This window comes from Podarcis erhardii (genome assembly GCF_964252035.2).
Source record: "Podarcis erhardii genome assembly, chromosome: 14".
In the NCBI taxonomy this organism is placed as follows: Eukaryota; Metazoa; Chordata; class Lepidosauria; order Squamata; family Lacertidae; genus Podarcis; species Podarcis erhardii.
Genome location: NC_138503.1, coordinates 46,642,546 through 46,661,045, shown reverse-complemented (window position 1 = coordinate 46,661,045; position 18,500 = coordinate 46,642,546). Strand labels below are relative to the sequence as shown.

The 18,500-nt window shown below is 46.8% G+C and overlaps 1 protein-coding gene across 2 annotated transcripts in view; it reads right to left on the bottom strand.

Annotated features, from left to right (window-relative positions):
* The window catches only part of EMP2 (epithelial membrane protein 2), a 30,209-nt gene extending 12,158 nt beyond the window's left edge, over positions 1–18,051 (bottom strand). For both annotated transcript variants that reach the window (XR_014151070.1, XM_081840133.1), the window contains exon 1: positions 17,910–18,051. The gene's annotated coding sequence lies outside the window, so the exon portion shown is untranslated. The remainder of the gene's footprint in view (positions 1–17,909) is intronic.
* Positions 18,052–18,500: the final 449 nt, after the last annotated feature.

Genomic DNA, 18,500 nt, shown 5'->3' with positions numbered 1-18,500 from the left:
GACAGCCAAGCCCTCTTCCTCTCTGCACAACCCAGAGATCCGTAAAGGAATCCATCGGATCTGGTGTTGAACCCAGGCACCTGGGGAGCTTGAGCTGTTCCCCTTCTGTTACCGTCAGAATAAATGGAAACGGTCTTGGCCCAGTATACCCAAAAGAGCGTTTCCACCACCATCATTCTGCCCAGACACTGAGGTCCAGCTCTGAGGGCCTTCTGGTGGTTCCCTCACTGCGAGAAGCAGTGGAACACCCTTCCACCAGATGTCAAAGAGAAAAACAACAACCAGACTTTTAGAAGACATCTGAAGGCAGCCCTGTTTAGGGAAGCTTTTAATGACTGATGTTTTAATGTGTTTTTAATCTTTTGTTGGAAGCCGCCCAGAGTGGCTGGGGAAACCCAGCCAGATGGGCAGGGTAGAAATATTATTATTATTACTACTACTACTACTACAATACTGAATGACAGTGGCTTTCTGGGATTCCAGACAGCGAGCTTTCCAATCCTACCCAGGGATGCCGGGAACCAAACCTGTGACCCACTGCATGGAAGGCAGTTGCTCTACCACTGAACCACGGCCTGTCCATAAATGTCACCCTATATTTGTCACTTTGGTGGTTATGGGTTTTGAGGGGGAGTTTTCCCAAGGCTCTAGGAAGGCCAGACACCATCCTCTTGCTATATGAAAAAACTGTTCCCTTTCCCTTATGGGGTATTCCAAAGCTCGTACAGAGTCCTTAAGTGGGTTCCCTATCGGTTGGAGAAAATAACAGAGGCCAACCAGAGTATATTGAGAAGCAAAGCGGCTAGTAAGCCTGATCTTTATTGAAGGAAAATATACTGTTGTAACAGGGTCCCCACCCACCACACGCAGGAGGGAGAACCCTGAACAGTGGTGTGCAAGCTCTTATACAGACTCTTGAAATAGCCCACCCTGTAGCCCAAGACCACCACCCCCCAAACATCATACATACATCACAGAAGGAGGCGGTCTACAACCAGGATACCTGATAATGGTCACTGATTGCATTAGCTGGGCAGCAAAGCCATTCTTTTGTGGCCGTTTACTTTAGTTCCTGAATACAGGTCACAGGCTCACCCTATTCATGCACAAATACGCCCTTAAAACAGGATTTGCAAGCAAAAAGACAATGGGAAGGCTTTCCCCATTTGCCTCCCTTACTGCAGAGGAATATTTGAGGTCATTGGGAGAGTCAAAATGGCTTCAGGATTGCTCTCCCGTACTATTTCAGACACATGGTTCATATATTTAGATAGGTGTGCATTTATGAATATTTATTCTGTATTAGAGACCTTGAAATTCTTATAACACTCTTCTGCAAACTCCCCTTAACAGGGATTTTTTTTACTTTCTGCAAGGCCAGGATATTTCTTCCCCGTTTCGCCGGTCCCTCCACAGCACGGCGTGGAAAGGGAAAGTTGGAGTTTGGTTTGGAACAAAGCACTTGGGTTTTCCTTTTGGCAGGCAAAGGCAGGAAGCTGAATTGCCATTGAACAAACAGCTCGCTGTTCAGGTACACAATAGGCAGGGGTCAAAAAGTTTGCCCTGAATGGAGCAGAGACCACTCAAGGGTGGGCTGGGGTGCAGTTTGAGAGAGAAACAGAAGGCATGTAGAGTTTGGATTTGATATCCCGCTTTATCACTACCCTAAGGAGTCTTAAAGCGGCTAACATTCTCCTTTCCCTTCCTCCCCCACAACAAACACTCTGTGAGGTGAGTGGGGCTGAGAGACTTCAGAGAAGCGTGACTGGCCCAAGGTCACCCAGCAGCTGCATGTGGAGGAGCGGGGAATTGAACCCGGTTCACCAGATTACGAGACTACCGCTCTAAACCACTACACCACACTGGCTCTGACACTTCCAAGGTGGGAGACTCAGTATCATCTCATCCATTTGCCAATCCCAAAATAAGACACAGGCCTTGTTCCTCCTGCTCAAATGTCTCCCTTAGAAAAAGGGAATATGTGCCCTCAGCTGGGTGCTTAGGGTTAGGTCAAGGTTTACTGCATTTACAAAGCCTTTCCCACAACAGAAAAATCCTGAAGCAACAGGAATGAAACCCAGGAATAAAAATGAGACAAAGATATATAGACCCCACACAACCAGCCATGGATGCTGGCCAAATTCCTGGGAAAATAGAAATGATGAAAAGTTGGTCCCGTAGAACCATAGAATTGTAGGGTTGAAAGGAACCCCAAAGACCATCTAGTCCAACCCCCTGCAATGCAGGAATCTCAACTAGATCATACATGATAGCCAAACTTTGCTTAAAAACCTCCAACGACGGAGAAACCACCACCTCCCCAGGGAGTCCATTTCCACTGTCCAACAGCTCTCACTGTCAGAAAGTTCTTCCCAATGTTTGGTCAGAGTCATTTTTCTTGTCATTTGAATCCATTGGTTTGGTTTCTGCCCTCTGGAGTAGCACAGAATCACAGAGTTAGAAGGGACCCAGCTTTTCTCAATCTGTGGGTCCCCAGATGTTGTTGGACTACAACTCCCATCACCCCTCAGCTCTGGCCTTGCTAGCTAGGGGCGATGGGAATTGTAGTTCAACAACATCTGAGGACCCACAGATTGAGAAAAGCTGATTCTACTCCATGGGTCGGCAAACTAAGGTCTGTGGGCCAAATCAGGCCCAATTGCCTTCCAGATCTGGTCTGCGGACGATCTGGGAATCCAGGCAGCCGGCATAGCGTGTGCGATGGTTTTTGTGACTCAGTCAGGCTTGGGGGACAAAAGTGACGCAAGCGGCTGTTCGAGAAAAGCCTCTTCTCCGTTCGTCGCGCGCGGCAATCTTTTCTTCCAGGATGGGGAAGAGGGAAAAGGAGCCACAGTTCGGATTTCCACCATGGACCTGCCGGCGACTGACCTCAGGAAGGGCAGTTGCGGCAGCAGGGGCTCAAAGGCGTCTTGGGAGCGACTGGGCGGCTGGACTCCGAAAACAGTTCTGTGCTCTGCTGGGGAGGCCGCTTGTTAGCTACACGATGTGAGCCAAGGAAAGGTAAATAGCCGTCACCGCCTGGTCTTCCCTCATGCGCGGAAAAGAACGTTTTTGCTTGAGTGTCGCCGACTTTAGTGTGGCCAATGGCTTCTCCCTTCACCCACGCAAGCACACACGCTCTCCAGGGCTGACAGGAATGGCGCACTTACCTCAGCCCCCCCCCCCTTATGAGAGAAATAACTGTCAATGCGTAAAATGCAAAGGAAGCAGCGTGGGTGGGTGAGGGAACACTCCCCCCCCAAAAAAAAATCACATTTGGGCAACGCTGGGGGTTGGTCCCAATAAGGGTTTTTACCAAAAATGAGGGTCATAATCATAGCAACATATAGTCTGGCCCCCCACAAGATCTGAGGGACAGTGGACCGGTCCCCTGCTGGAAAAGTTTGCTGATCCCCGATTCTAGTCCGACCCTCTGCAATGCAGGGATTTGCAGCTGTCCCTTACAGGGATCGAACCTGCAACCTTGGCATTACCAGCACCTCACTCTAACCAAATTAGCAATCCGGGCTCACAGAACCCATTTTGGGTACCTCAATCTTTCCCAACATCAGGGTCTTCTCTTCTCATGAGGTGGCCAAAGTCTTGGAGCCTTAGCTTCAGAATCTGTCCTTCCAGTGAGCACTCAGGGCTGATTTCCTTCAGAATGGATCCGTTTGATCTTCTTGCAGTCCATGGGACTCTCAAGAGTCTCCTCCAGCACCATAATTCAAAAGCATCCATTCTTCGGCAATCAGCCTTCTTGATGGTCCAGCTCTCACTTCCATACATCACTACTGGGAAAACCATGGCTTTAACTATACGGACCTTTGTTGGCAAGGTGATGTCTCTGCTTTTTAAGCAGAGTGGCATCTGCTCAAATTGCATCTACTCCCCTATAAATGGCATCTACTCCCCTATAAATCCTGATCCTATACAATCTTCTTAAGCAGATCCAGGTTTCTCTGGCCACAGCTGGGATTACTATTTGGAATAAGACCTATTTGAAAAGTTTCAAAAGAGGCCTGTCAAAGCTATTTTGACATATTTTCACATATCCTTCCAGTTTGCATTCCTTATCTCATTCCTTCTCTGGGTTGTTTTGACAGATTGTGTGCTGCAATTTCCCAGGGGGAGAAGGGCATCTGGCTGGACTTTTGTCGGAAACAGGATGCTCTGGTCTGGTCCAAGAAGGCAGTTCTTAGGTTAAGACTCTGTCTTCCTCAGACTGGCAGAACTTGAGGGCTCAGGCCAAGGCAGGGACTTGACTTTTACACCGTTATACCGGCTAAAGGGATTAGATCACGCTCTTGCAGAATTTCCATGGCGGGGATTGAGAGAGACCCGGGATGCTTCCAGACCGTTGCTATTTTCCTGGGATTCCAGCAGATACCAGGAAATTAGTTTTGTGCAGTTGAAGCAGATTAGAACGCTCTGCTGCACTAGTGGAACGAATCCACTTCCAAAAATAAACTGATTTTTGCTGCTAGGAAAGTTACAGGGAAATGCATTGAAAAGCAGAGGGTGAACGAAGGACCAATGGGAAGACATTAAAGGAAAAACCCAGCATGGAGTGTCCCAGAAGCAAATCAGAACAGATGCATAATAAAGGCAGGTTATAATCTAGCTCCTTCATAAACCAGGTGCAAGAAAATCAGGATGAATGTTCAAGAAATAAGTCATCTGGGAGAGCCCCTTGTACTACGGTACTCTGCACCAGGTTTCTCTAAGTGCAGAGTAAGAGAAAGAATGCTCATTCACACTTTTGCTTGTGCTGTATTTTGTTAATATATACTGATTAAGATACTGATTAATGCAAAAATGCAATCTTGCCTGCAGAACTGAAGCTCGCGTTAGCAAAATATCTCTCTGGGTTTTCCACTGATAAGATCCTATTCAGCGGATAAGATCGGGTTTTTGCAGCGTAGCATACATAGCTTTATTTATTTATCAAATTTAAATTTTGCCATCCCCCCCCCCAAAGGATCCCAGGTCGGCAAGCCATCCTATATTTTCGGGGGTTTTTTATTTTTTTAAAACGTTAAAACTATGAACATCTTATAATTGATCAGGATGCCTGTGAGCCAGGGGCGGAAGAAGGGGGTGTGCGGTCCGTCCCGGGTATCATCAGTTGGGGGGGTGACAAAATGACAAAAATATGAATTGTTGTTTTTTAATGAGCTCACAAAACTTTTTAGTTTAGTCCAGAAATGTAATGTAAAGCGGCTGGCACTAGGCACCTGCCCACCGCCTCTCCCTCAGTGGCCCCGCAGCTGAGGGGGAGGCCGAGGAGGGGCTCCATGCCGCGCCCCTGCCTTGGCTCGCCCCACCCTCACAGGCGGCTCTTCTTTCTCTGGCTTCATCCCCCTTCATCCCTCCCTCTCGCCCGCCTTCACGTTGCTTCCATCTTCCCCCTAGTCGTCCTCCTTCCTTCGCTCTTGGATTTCTCCCCGCTTCCTTCGCCGCTCCCCACCCCCCGTGTCTCTTTGATCTTCTCTCCCCTCGTCCATCCCACCCGCTTTTCTCTGAGGTGCCCCACGTCTGGTTTGCTGGAGGAGAGAAGTTGGAGGGTACCCGCCCCGCCCAGTCAATTGCAGCAGGGGCTGTGTGCGAATCTCCACCTCCTGCCCCCCCTTGTCCCGGGCTCCTTGCAACCTCAGCAGCAGCAAGAGCAGCTGCCATGGGGGCGTGGCCAGGCAGGAGGGGCTGCAAAGGGGCGGAGCTCCTCGCAGCACCCCAGAACGAAGTGGAGCCCCGGCTGACGCATGCACCATACCAGGTGCCGGAGCGGCTAGTGACACTGCTGCCGGGAGCCTAGGAAAAAAGATCTCCTTTGAACAATCCAAATGGAATTGGCTTGTCGACAGGCTGAAGACCAAATTGTCCACCACCAGCCTTTGTTTCCTTGAAAGAGAAAGCCTCTCCTTCTTACAGAGGGGAGGAGTTGTGAGCAGGAGCCGTTTCCCGCGTTGGCGGGGGGGGGGGGACTTTCCGGCCCCTGCCCAGCTGGCCTGGCTGACACGCCACGCCCCCAGGTAGACAACCAATCAGGTGGAGGCTTGGCAGCGGGGTTTAGCAAGTTTTGTAAGGAGGAATATATGAAATATTGCAAAGAAGATAAAGAAGAGAGACATTAGTTATGAGTAATAGCGAAAATAAGAAATGTAAATTAAGTGGAAAAGATTGGAAAATTTTCAGATGTGATTGGCGGAAGTAAAAAAAAACTGTATAAGATATATAAAAGTATGTTTTATAATTGTTGAATATATATATATATATGAGAGAGATTTAAAGCTGCGAAACTGTAAATCGAGAGACTGTGCACCTCAACTCCTTTACTGGCTTGTAAGGATTACTGAGATAACCTGCGTGACACATTTACGAAACACTGTGATTTTTTGTGGTTTTTAGAAAACAAAGTACAGCTCCAGACGTGGCGATCAAGCTGCTGTCTGTGCCCAAAGGGTGACCCTTTGGCTGGCGTTTCCGTCCATTCTCCCTGGCAACTTTTTGACCAAGTGGGGGAGAAGCCATTGAGATGAGTCTGGTGCCACCATCTTAATTGTCCTAATAACATCCTTGTGAGAAACTTGAGGCTTATCATCCTGGAGCACGAGGAAACTATCCTTCATGGAATAGGGTTGCTTCTGTCCTTCGGCTGATAGCGTCGATCCTGTCACATGCCATTTGTCAAATGGGCGTGGGGATGTTAGAATCATCAAATACAGTGGTACCTCAGGTTACATATGCTTCAGGTTACAGACTCTGCTAACCCAGAAATATTACCTTGGGTTAAGAAATTTGCTTCAGGATGAGAACAGAAATCATGCAGCGGCGGCACAGTGGTAGTGGGAGGCCCCATTAGTTAAAGTGGTGCTTCAGGTTAAGAACAGTTTCAGGTTAAGAACAGAGCTCCAGAACGAATTAAATACTTAACCCGACGTACCACCGTAGTTGGAAGAAGAACTCCCAGTGGTAGACCAGTCCAACTCCCTGCATTGCAGGAATCTCAGCTAAAGCATTCATGACAGAGGGCCACCCAACCTCTGCTTTAAAACTTGCAAGGAATGAGCGGCCACAACATCCCGAGGGAGACCGTTCCACTGTTGAAGAGCTCTTACGATCAGAAAGTTCCTCCTGATGTTGAGTCAGAATCTCCCTTCTTGCAGCTTGAAACCATTTGTTTGGGAGCAGGAGGTCAGCACCAACACTTTGAATTGTGTTCAGAAACGTACTGGGAGCCAATGTAGGCCTTTCAAGAGGGTAGGGCCTTTCACGTAGGCCTACCCAAGGTAATATGGATATGTGGTCTCCTGTAGACAATTCTGAGCAACATGGAGCAAAGGTCTCAGTGCATGCTGATTCCCTATGCTCTTGTTTAGTTTAACCCTTGACTGAGAACCATGAGGACTAGAATCCTCCTTTAATTTTAAGGAAAGGGCTGGAGCACAGTGGAAGAGGATCTGCTTTGCAATAAAAGAAGTCCCAAGTCTCCAGGTGCAGCTGGTGGAGACCCCTGTTCAAAATCCCAGAAAGTCACTGCCAGTCATTGGATTGTAGAGTTGGAAGGGATCCCAAGATTCATTTGGTCCAATGCAGGAATCTCAATTAAAGCCTTCATGACAGATGGCCATCCCACCTCTGCTTTAAAATTTGCAAGGAAGGAGAGGCCACAACGTCCCGAGAGAGACCGTTCCACCATCCAACAGCACTTACTGCCTGAAAGTTCTTCCTGATGTTGGCGGAAATGACTGGCAGAATCCGAGACCAGGGAGAAGAGCCGGTGGAAGAAGATTGGAAAAAATTTAAAGATTATTTACAGAAATATTGTAAAATTAATGAGCTTTAGAAAAATGGTGGAATGAAGTTATATGGCTTTGGCAGAAATGTTATAAGGAACTAGGTATAGATAGATTGTTAATGTATTAAAGGGGAAAAACTAGGTCAGAATATGTTAAGATTAATTATAGGACAGAAAATAGATGAAGATGGAAAGGACTTGCTGAAATAGTTAATGGAAGTGGAATACAAAAAGGGAGGCGTGAGGAAGTCAATGAAACAAGTGAATGAAAGTTAAGACTGAAAATATTGGAAGCGTTTTTAATTGTTTTCTGTTTTGTTTTGTTAATTCAATGTTTCATGTAGTGTTTTTGTTTCTGTTTTTGTATTTTATAATATTTAATTTTTCCTTTTTCTTTTTGTAATTTCTAAACTCTTAATAAATAGTATTTTTTATAAAAAAAAGAAAGTTCTTCCTGATGTGTAGCCAGAATCTCCTTCCTTGTAACTTGAAGCTATTAGTTCAGGCCCTCCCCTCCGGACCAGGAGAAAACAAGCTTGCCCCATTTTCTATGGGAAAGCCCTTAAGATATTTGAAAATGGCCAGCCTCCTGTTTTCCAGGCTAAACATACCCAGCTCCCTCAACTGTTCCTCACAAGGCTTGGTTTCCAGACCCCTGAAACTGTCCCACAAACTCCAGCGGGTGCAGAATGCTGCAGCGAGGTTCCTCATGGGGTCTCTGCCATGGGAGCATATTCACCCAGTGCTTTACCAGTTGCACTGGCTCCCGGTGGAGCATAGGGTCAGGTTTAAGGTGCTAGTCTTGACCTTTAAAGCCCTTTGTGGCTTAGGGACCTCGTACTTATGGGACCGCCTTTCCTGGTATGCCCCGCAGAGGACCTTAAGGTCCATGAATAATCATAGTTTAGAGGTCCCGGGCCCTAAGGAAGTCAGACTATCCTCCACCAGGGCCAGGGCCTTCTCAGTGATGGCTCCGACCTCGTGGAATGCTCTGTCCCAGGAGACTAGGGCCCTTCAGGATTTAACCTCCTTCCATTGAGCCTGTAAGACAGAGCTATTCCACCTGGCCTTTAATTTGAATTCAGCCTGATCTTTTATTTCCCTTCTCTTCCCTCCCCTTCCCCTTTTATGAAGATTACCCGCTCTGAGACCCCACAGCTAATTCTCCCCTGGCCTCTTCGCTGGCCCAAGTAGGACCAATTCAGCCAGCTAGCCCTGGGGATTACCTAATGCTTATTTCCCCTAAATTGATTTCTGAATTTTGAATTTTATTGTTATTCATGTTTTTATACTGTATTTTATGCTGCTTTTACAATTAAGTGTTTTAAATTTGTTGTTGGCCGCCCTGAGCCCAGTTTTTGAACCGGGAAGGGCAGAGTATAAATAAAAATTTATTATCATCATCATCATCATCATCTTGGTTGCCCTCCTCTGCACATGTTTCAGCTTGTCGACATCCTTCTTAAATTGTGGTGACCAGAGCTGGACACAGTGTGTAGACAATACTGAGCTAGATGGATCGATGATCGTGACTCGCTATAAGACAACTTCCTGTGCTGCCACATTTCCAGAGGCCTGTGGCACTCTCCTTTTCTTCCAGCTTTAAACGTCCGTCATCCACAGCTCCATCACTCTGCAGCCTTCTGTCCTGCATATTGAACTAGGGGCTGATGGGAATTGTAGTCCAAAATCTCTGGTGGACAACAGGTTCTGCCAAATTCTGTTCCACCATAAAAGAGCAGCAGATGTTGCAAAGGCCCCCTCCATTGAGCTAATGCCGATGGGATTTTTAAGATAAAATCGGTGTGAGAGGGAGAGAGGTTCCCAATCTAGCAGCTACCACAATATTATCTTCCCCCAAAACGTTCTAATTTCTATTGATACTGATCAAAATATATACAAAAGTTTATACCCAACACCAAGTATCTTTTTATAACACCACCAGAATAAAAGAAATGCTTTTAAAACCTAATCTAAAACAGGAGCAAAGAGAAGGGGAAAGAAATCAAAAGAAAAGAGAGTGAGGAGAACAAGAAAATAAAAAATAAAAAAAATATGGAAAGGCTTCCAGTTCTCTGCCTGCCAGCTAAATATAGTAACTTATTCAAAGTATCCACTCAAATTGGACATCCTACTATTCTATTTTCTACAAGCCAATATTTTTCCATCTTCAAACCCAGATATTATGAGCTCATTTTTCTTCTTCCATGCAACAAGCCCGGAAGAAGGTTCCCAGTCCTTAATAAATGTCAGCAATGGTTTTTTCCCCTGATTAAACACATTAAATCAGCCACCACAATATTCTGAGGACACAACCACGCCATTGTCTGACACGTTTCTGCCACTAATTCCCAAAGCGCAGCTCTTTCCTCAGTTGCTGGCCCTGAGATTCCCACCCCATTTTGAAGGTTGACTCATGAGCTTGACGGGGCCAGAAGAGCAGTTCATCCGCAGGATAACCGGGCGGGGAAGCGACTGTCTGTCAAGATCTTGTGTGGCATTCTCTGTCTCGCCACTATATTCCATTCAACTTTGGGGTGTGCCCAACTTCCACCCCTCAGCCAGCCAGGGCAAAGTCATGGCCGATGACAGCTGTGCGATTCTTAGCAAAACTTTCCCATGCCTTGCAAGCCCTCAGACCCTTCGCTCACCCAAGGTGACACTTTCAGGAAATGGGGTTTGGGCAGAGAGGGATCAGCATTCGTGCAAAGTTTTAGCTCTGGCACTTGTGACCCTGCAATGCTTAGGGCTTTTTAAAAAAAAGCAGGTTAAAGGGCGCACAGACCAGAGGGGGGGGGAGTGGAGAGAAATTCAATTCAGTTTGCATTCAAAGGCAAACCGACTTAATTCGTACTTTACAAAGCAACTCGCGAATTGAAATGCAGGTGGCTTTTGACATTCACGCTTCTGCAAAATTCACGGCGCAGTTCTGCACCCTAATGATGTGTCCAAGAAAGCATATACTAAGGTACAGGGGTATATGTTGCTGGAAACGATATTCAGTGCTACTTTGGTTCTCAAACTTAATCCGTTCCGGAAGTCCATTGCAAAACTAAGGAACGCTTTCCCATAGAAAGTGCAGTCGACGCTTGGGTTGCGAACGTGACCTGTGCGGGAGGCACTTTCGCAACCCGCAGCATTCACAACTCGCAGCGCTGCGTCTGCACACACGCGGGTCACGATTCAGTGCTTCTGCGCATGCGCAAAGTGCAATTTAGTGCTTCTGCGTATGTGTGAGCGCCGAAACCCGGAAGTAACCCGTTCCGGTACTTCCAGGTTCAGCGTGGTGCACAACCCGAAAATGCACAACCTGAGGCATCTGTATCCCGAGGTATGACTGTAATGCAAAATGGATTAATCTGTTCCAGACTTTTAAAAACAACCCCTTAAAACAGCAATTTAACATGAATTTTACTATCTAACAAGACCATTGATTCATAAAATGAAAGCAATAAACAATATACTGCAGTCACACAATTGATCAATCAGTAGCTGAACTGGGTTCCACACAGTCACAAAAACTAAACAAAGCCGCAAAAACAAAAATGCAAAATAAATAGCAAAAACAGACAGACCTCAGCATAACACTCAAATAGGAAGCGTAACACTCAAAACAGAGCACGTTCAGCTTCCGAAGAAAGTTCGCAAACCGGAACACTTAGTTCAGTGTTTGCAGTGTTTGGGTTCCAAGTTGCTTGAGTACCAAGGCATTTGAGAACCAAGGTACCACTGTGCACAACTGCATTACAGGAGGGCTATTTCCAAAAATTTGCAAAAGGTGCATCTATTAGGCAAGACCGAATACAAAAATGTATGTTGTGGGAAATTAGCAGTGAAAATGCTGATTAATTTTCCGGCTGGCGTTAAAAGAAGAACCCATTTGGAAATGTGGAGGACTGGATCTAAGATTGGAAAAATGAGGAACTGAGAGGACAAACACTGATTGATTCGCTCATCACTATGCTGAGCCCCAGAAAACATGGTGTTTGTGTGTGGGGGGGTGCATTTCCTTCCCTGCTCACTAATGACAAGGAAACCCCATGGGAACAAAACCTAAGAAGATCAGTGCTGGATCAAACCACAGGTCCATGTAGCCGAGCATCAGTCACCCACTTCCTCAGTGTTGGGGCACTTGGCCAGTGGTGAGACCAGCAACTGGAGCGGGTTGGTCTAGATGACCCCTGGGATTCCTTCCAGATCTACAATTCTATGTTTCTGTAACTTTTGGCTCCTCCTCTCCTTGAACTCTTTCCATCCCAGCTGGTCAAGAGAACAGCTGCTCTAGCTTAAAGGCCTGCACCCAGGTTTGCCGATTTCCTCCTCCCTCCCAATCTATTTTCCTTTTGTGCCATGGCTTTTGAGATAATCCCCATTTAAAGCCACCTATCATCGCATGCAGAGGCAGTGACTTCTGCAGCTTAATGCTGTGTTGTGGAAAGAAGGGTTTCCCTTTGTCCTGATCTTTTCTTGTCAATCAAGTTTCCCAGGGATACTCTGCACTCTAGTTTTATGACGGAGAGGGCAAAAGCATTCTCCATCTTTTACAAACCTCTGTCCCATCCCTCTACCACCACCCCTCTTATTTGCTTTTGGGGTGAGTCAGAATTAAAGGGCCCCCAAACCTTGTAGCTTTCCTTTGTAGAGGGTATATTACTCTAGGCACTAAAAGATCAATGCAGAACAGGTTGCGCCGACATAAAGATGTCTGTACTTTTGTAACCTGGGAAAATCTTTAATGGGAACATTTTTTTTAAAAAAAAATCAGAACAGGTATTATGTGGCACCTCTTCCCATGCCACTTCTATAGATCGAAGCAGACCAGTGAGGTAAAGCGATTGTGCAGGTAAAAAGGGTTTTTAATTGTTGCGGGATTTACATGCTAAGAGTAACACCTTGAAATCAGCCTTACAGCAATTTGGCAGCCAGTGCAGAGCTCTGAGTGCAGGTGTTCCATGCTGACAAGGCCTCCCTCGCCCGTGTCAGCAATCGTGCTGCAGCATTCTGCACGAACTGCAACTTCGGGGTTAAGCATGAAGGAAGGAAGCCCCACAAAGAGTGCATTGCAGTAATCTGGACATGAGTAATTAATGTGTGTGGTCAAAACCACTGAGCCTAGGGCTTATCGATCAGAAGGTCGGCGGTTCGAATATCCACAATGGGGTGAGCTCCTGTTGCTCAGTCCCTGCTCCTGCCAACCTAGCAGTTCGAAAGCACGTCAAAGTGCAAGTAGATAAATAGGTACCGCTCCGGCGGGAAGGTAAACGGCGTTTCCGTGCGCTGCTCTGGTTCACCAGAAGCAGCTTAGTCATGCTGGCCAGAAAAGCGAGATGAGTGCCGCAACCCCAGAGTCATCCGCAACTGGACCTAACGGTCAGGGGTCCCTTTACTATAGCCAGGCCTTCACAAATATAACGTTTTAACTGCACTATACAAATGTGACACTAGATGGTGATGGTGAGCTTACAGCAAATCAATATGTTTTTCAAAACGTTTCTTTAAAACAGCATTTTCATAGCGATTTTTTTTATACGTATCTAGATCCCCGCCCCCGAATGGCCATAGCTGTCAAAACAACTGCAAGTTCCTCAGGGCAGAGACTTATCCAATAGGATAGTGCCTTCCACTAGGTCAACCCCTTCATCCATCTAGCTCCATATTGTCTACACGGACTGGCAGAGGCTCTCCAGGATTTCAGGCTTGGAATTGGCCTACGAGCGCTACAATTGGAGAACAGCCTTTACCACAGGTGTCATGGGCTTTTAAGACGCTCAAACTCAGGACAAAAGGGAGAAATGTGCTAAGAGGAAGGCGCATTTGGCAAACCCTCACCGTGATCAACTCCTGCCCGGAAATCAATGTCCCCACTGTGGAAGGATGTGTGGATCCAGAATTGGCCTCCATGGAAGACAATCTTACTTGGCTAAGAGGGATCACCAAAGAAGATGATTCCTGGTCATCAGGACTGAACCCAGGGGCTTCTGCATTCAAAGCAGCCGCTCTGTCTCTGAGCGACAGCCCTTCCCCTGACCCCAGCCTCGCCAACAGGTGCTGTACCTTCTTCCCCTTGGAACTGAACCACCGGAGACAGCACATAGCAAATATTTGTGCGGCTGCCACCCTCAAATGCACACTCTGCGGTTCCGCCAGAAGAGATTTCTGCTTGAATGGCATTCCCTCCCTCGATAAATGAATGGCATTCCCTCCTGTGAGAGAGCTGGATGCTGGGAGCTCAGTGCTACAGCTTCTGTTTTTCATGCAGAAGGCCTCAAGTTCAACCCCAGACTTCTCCGGGTAGGGCTGAGATAGAATTCCTCTCTAAAACCCCGGAGAGCTGTTGCCAGTCAGTGTAAACAGCCCTGAGTTAGATGGACAAGTGGCTGACTCAGCATATATTGCAGGAAACTGCCATATACAGAGCGTTCTCCAATTCAGTTGATCTCCCCTCCACTGCCAGGGGTAGGTACTATCATACAAAGTGTTTTGTTCTCAGTCTTATAGTCCTGCCCCGACCCTCCTCCCCCTTTAGCCACACCCATTAAGCACAGCCGCCTCCCCTCCTTGGCCACACCCCCTTTCCTTAAAGAAGCAGTTGGAGTTGGCTATAATAAATAAGAGTGCCTCTGAGCATGTGCAGAGAGAAACAACGCTGCAGACTTTCCACTTGGAATTAAGGAGCAGGGATTCCGACGCAGTCCCAAAGCTTCACGTTTCATCCCTTGACACAGTCCAACAAATACTCAACAACTTGAGATTGTAAAGTCTCAAGTGTGGCCCAGCTGTTATCCCTGATAAATTGTATGCATCTGGGACAATACTTGCTCAACATAACCACTGAACCTGTTCATTTCCATTCCAAAACACAGTGTTATTTTAAAAGCACAGCAGCAGCACCATAAAGCATATGTAGCATTTTGGAACAATGTTTCTGTTAAAATCAGACAAGTACCTGCAGTGTTGATATTCTGCCCCCTATGGAAAGCCTTTTTGTTTTGCCAAGTTTTAAAGGGTTGTTTTTTTTTGTTGTTGTTTTTTGTTTTTTGTTTTTTTGAGAATCTGATTCAGTGATCTGCTCAGTATTTTATCATCCAATGGTGAGTTGGCACCTTATAGATATTCTTATTGTAAATAAATAAATGCCTCTCCCTGTCAATTTGTGCAGAAATATAATTCATCACTTCATATATAATTCATCACTTCAATTTGTGCAGAAATATAATTCATCACTTCATCACATTCCCTCTAATTGGCTGCTTGGCATTCCAGATTCATTCTGATTGGTAGTTCAGCATTCCAGATTCTGGCCCCATTCACATATTTAAAGCACGACGACTCCACTTTAAATAGTCACAGCTTTCTCCAAAGAATCCTGGGAACTGTAGTATGTTAAGGGCTCTTAAACTTGTTAGGAGATTCCCTATTCCCCTCCCAGTGCTACAATTCCCAGAGTGGTTTAACAGCCAATCCCTCTTCCCAGGGAATCGTAGCTCTATGAGGGGACGAGGCAATCTCCCAAGAACTCTCAGCACCCTTAAACTACATCTCCCAGAATTCTTTGGGGGAAGCCATGACTCTTTGATTTGGTATGAGACTGCTTTTAATGCTCCTTATTCAACATGCTCCAAATGCTAAACGAGTTGTGAAATGAGCTAAGTGCTCTTGAAATCAAGCGTCTCTAAAATTCCTCTTCGAGCTGCAGGTACAACAACAACAACCAAAACTTCTAAATATGCACCAGCGCCCATTTGTGGCCTGATTCATGCCAACCATTTTGACACGGATAGTCTCTTGAGTTTTGTTTGCTGAGTTTTGCAGGATTTGCATCCGCAGAACCAGTCACAGGGATGGTTCAGCAAGCATCTCGAGGGCACCACAAAAGCTTCTTTTCAAAGAAATCTGTGCCAACAAGGATTTCTTATTGATTCAGTCTCCAGCCCACTCCATCCCCTTTGGGTGGGTGGGCAGACAGCATGTCTAATCCACACACATGGAGATATGTTTTTTTAAATGAATGGTGTCAGTGGTAAAATGTATTTGTGAGTAGGCTTTAAAATTGTTTGTAAGTCACTTGGAGACCTTTAGATGTCTAGTAAATAAAAAGGATTGCCTTTTAAGCTGTCCTTAAGACCAGTTCCAAGCAGATGGGGAACATGAAATTCTTGTTAACGTTAGCATACACAATACGGTTCTGTGAGGCTGGCCAAAATGTTACATTGGTTTCATATGTTCATAAGGGGGTTCTTTTTTCTTTTCTCTTAAGTGCATTCACAAATTTCCAGATATGAAGCAACAGGGCAGATCCACACAATAAACTCAGTGCACATTTAAAGCACTTGACTTCTTCCAAGGGATCATAAGAAATGCAGTTTGGCAAGGGTGCTGGGAGCTATAGCTCGGTGAGGGGGCAACCTAAAGTTCCCAAAATTCTTCAGTGGGGGGGGGGGAATCATGTGCTTTGAATGTGTGCTGGGCGTGCATGGGAACTGTGGTCGGTTTGTTTTTTAACCTGAATGTGGATAGATCTATGCTTTACATTATGCACCCTCCTGAAACAGATCCCCATGGAATTGGTGGACTCAATACGCAAACGATTTCTCTTTTGGGAGGGCAGCAGCCAGCCCACCCTTCCGCTTTGCCACAGACTTTTGCACCCATATATTCCAGCCACTTGGGGTGTCAGTCCTGGGAGACTCACAGCAGCTGGGACGATCACAAATCTATTACTTTGTTCAGCTACTGCTTTGCATATAGGAGATTCGATTCCGGGGGAAAGTAGTACAGCATCTGCTTTGCATGCAAATAAGTCCAAGGATCAACACCTGGCGCTGCCAGGTGGAGCTGGAAAAATACTCCCTTGCCCTAAACCCTGCAGAGCTGCTGCCGGTCCGTGCAGGGGATAATGGGAAAGGCGCACCGATGCCCCGACTCTAAGGCCGCTCCCTCTTCTCCCTTGATCCTTCCTAAACTGGAGATGTCAGGAACTGAACATGGGACTTTTCGCAAGCCATCCACGAGCTGCCTCTTGCTCAGCTATGACGACCCTCGTGTGGGTAATAATAAAGCCACGAACCAGAATTTACACTTAGCTGGCCACGATGGGTGCTGCGCGCGCGCGCACGTGCAGGTTGAAGCTGCAAAGCGAGCCAAGACGCAACCACAAAGCGCAAACCGACATGTGGTGAAAAAGCTTGGCTGAATCCAAGAGTAATCCCCTTTCGCCCCACTAGAGGGGAGACAGTCGTCAACCCACAAGAAATGCCGGCCACCCGTGTTGGGGGCTCAATCCCAGGAAAACATGCCAAGAAACAACTTTTAAAACACACACACACACACGAGAAAGATCTACAGTACTTTCATGCAACCTGGAACAGCCCGACGGTGCTAACTTTGTGTGGGTTTTTTTTAAAGAGAAGAAACGGATTTAAACCCCCCGCTCTGTAAAATCCAAGCTTGCTGCTTCTTTCTCAGATGGGGGAAAAATATATATACTTTGCATTTTAGACTGATCCACACAAACACTCCTTGATCTCCCCTGCCTGCCCTTGAATCTGAAATAAGCGCAGTGCAAACAAAATTGCAAGGGGAAAAGCAGGGTTTTAAGACATCCCCCCCCCAAAAAAAAACAGCTGCAGAAAGAAGGCACTTAAGAGGGCGGCGCGGAAGAGGGAGAATTGCTCTGGCTGAAGTTGTTTAAAATCGCTCTCCGCGCCTTCCTTTCCCTCCTCCTTTGTTCACAAAGTTCCTCTCTAACAGTGGCGTAGCGTGGGTTGTCAGCACCCGGGGCAAGGCAAGTAATTTGCGACCCCTAACCCGTGGATTTGCGCCCCCTAACCCGTGGATTTGCCCTAACCCCAGATGTTGCGCCCGGTGCGGCCGGCCCCCCCTGCACCCCCCACGCTACGCCACTGCTCTCTAATTCGCACCGAGATCCTATTTCGCTTTTCTGCATCCCTTCCCTTCCTTCTCACATCCGGCTCCCAACCTTATTCGTTTTGCATTTAAAGAAGGATCCGTAATTTCCCTAAAAATTTCTTCCTTCCCCCCTCCCCTTCCCTCCCCTCCCCCCCCCCGTCCCAGCCTCCCACTCTCTCCAAGTTTTTGGGGAGCTACTCACCGGCTGGGGTCGTTAGCCACTGAGGGCTGGCTAGGTTCTTGTTCACAGGGCTGGCCGAGGCGGCGGAAAGCGCAGCTTGTTTTGAAGGGCTGCCCTTGGCCGCCGCCTCCTTCTGGAGCAATTGGTGATGTCAGAATCCGAGCTGGGTGTGGAAAAGGGGGAGAGGGGAAGAAAAGGATTTTTTTTTTCAAATGTGCCAATCAATCTCTCTCTTCACTCTCTGCAGAGCGGCGGGAGAAAGAGATTTAAACAGGAAAGCCCCAGATCTACAAATTTCACCCACCACCGACCACCACTCCCAAATGTTTAGGGTACGTTCCCATAACTGGGGAAACTGGGAGAGGGGCATTTGTTTGTTTCCTGCCCCATCATTGGAATAAACTGTCTTCCAGATGTTCTCCCTTGCCTTGTGAATTTATGGCTGCAAATATGGTGTTCCTTCCAAGAGTTGTGCTGCTTTGCCCCGTCTCTGAAGTTTTAGAATTTTCATTCTCCGTAAGGTTTTTCTAAGCTGCAACTTGGCTGAGCTTTTTCTTAAAAACCAGGGGACATTCTGCATTTTGCTGAGCTGAATTAAAAGTGTCTTCTCTG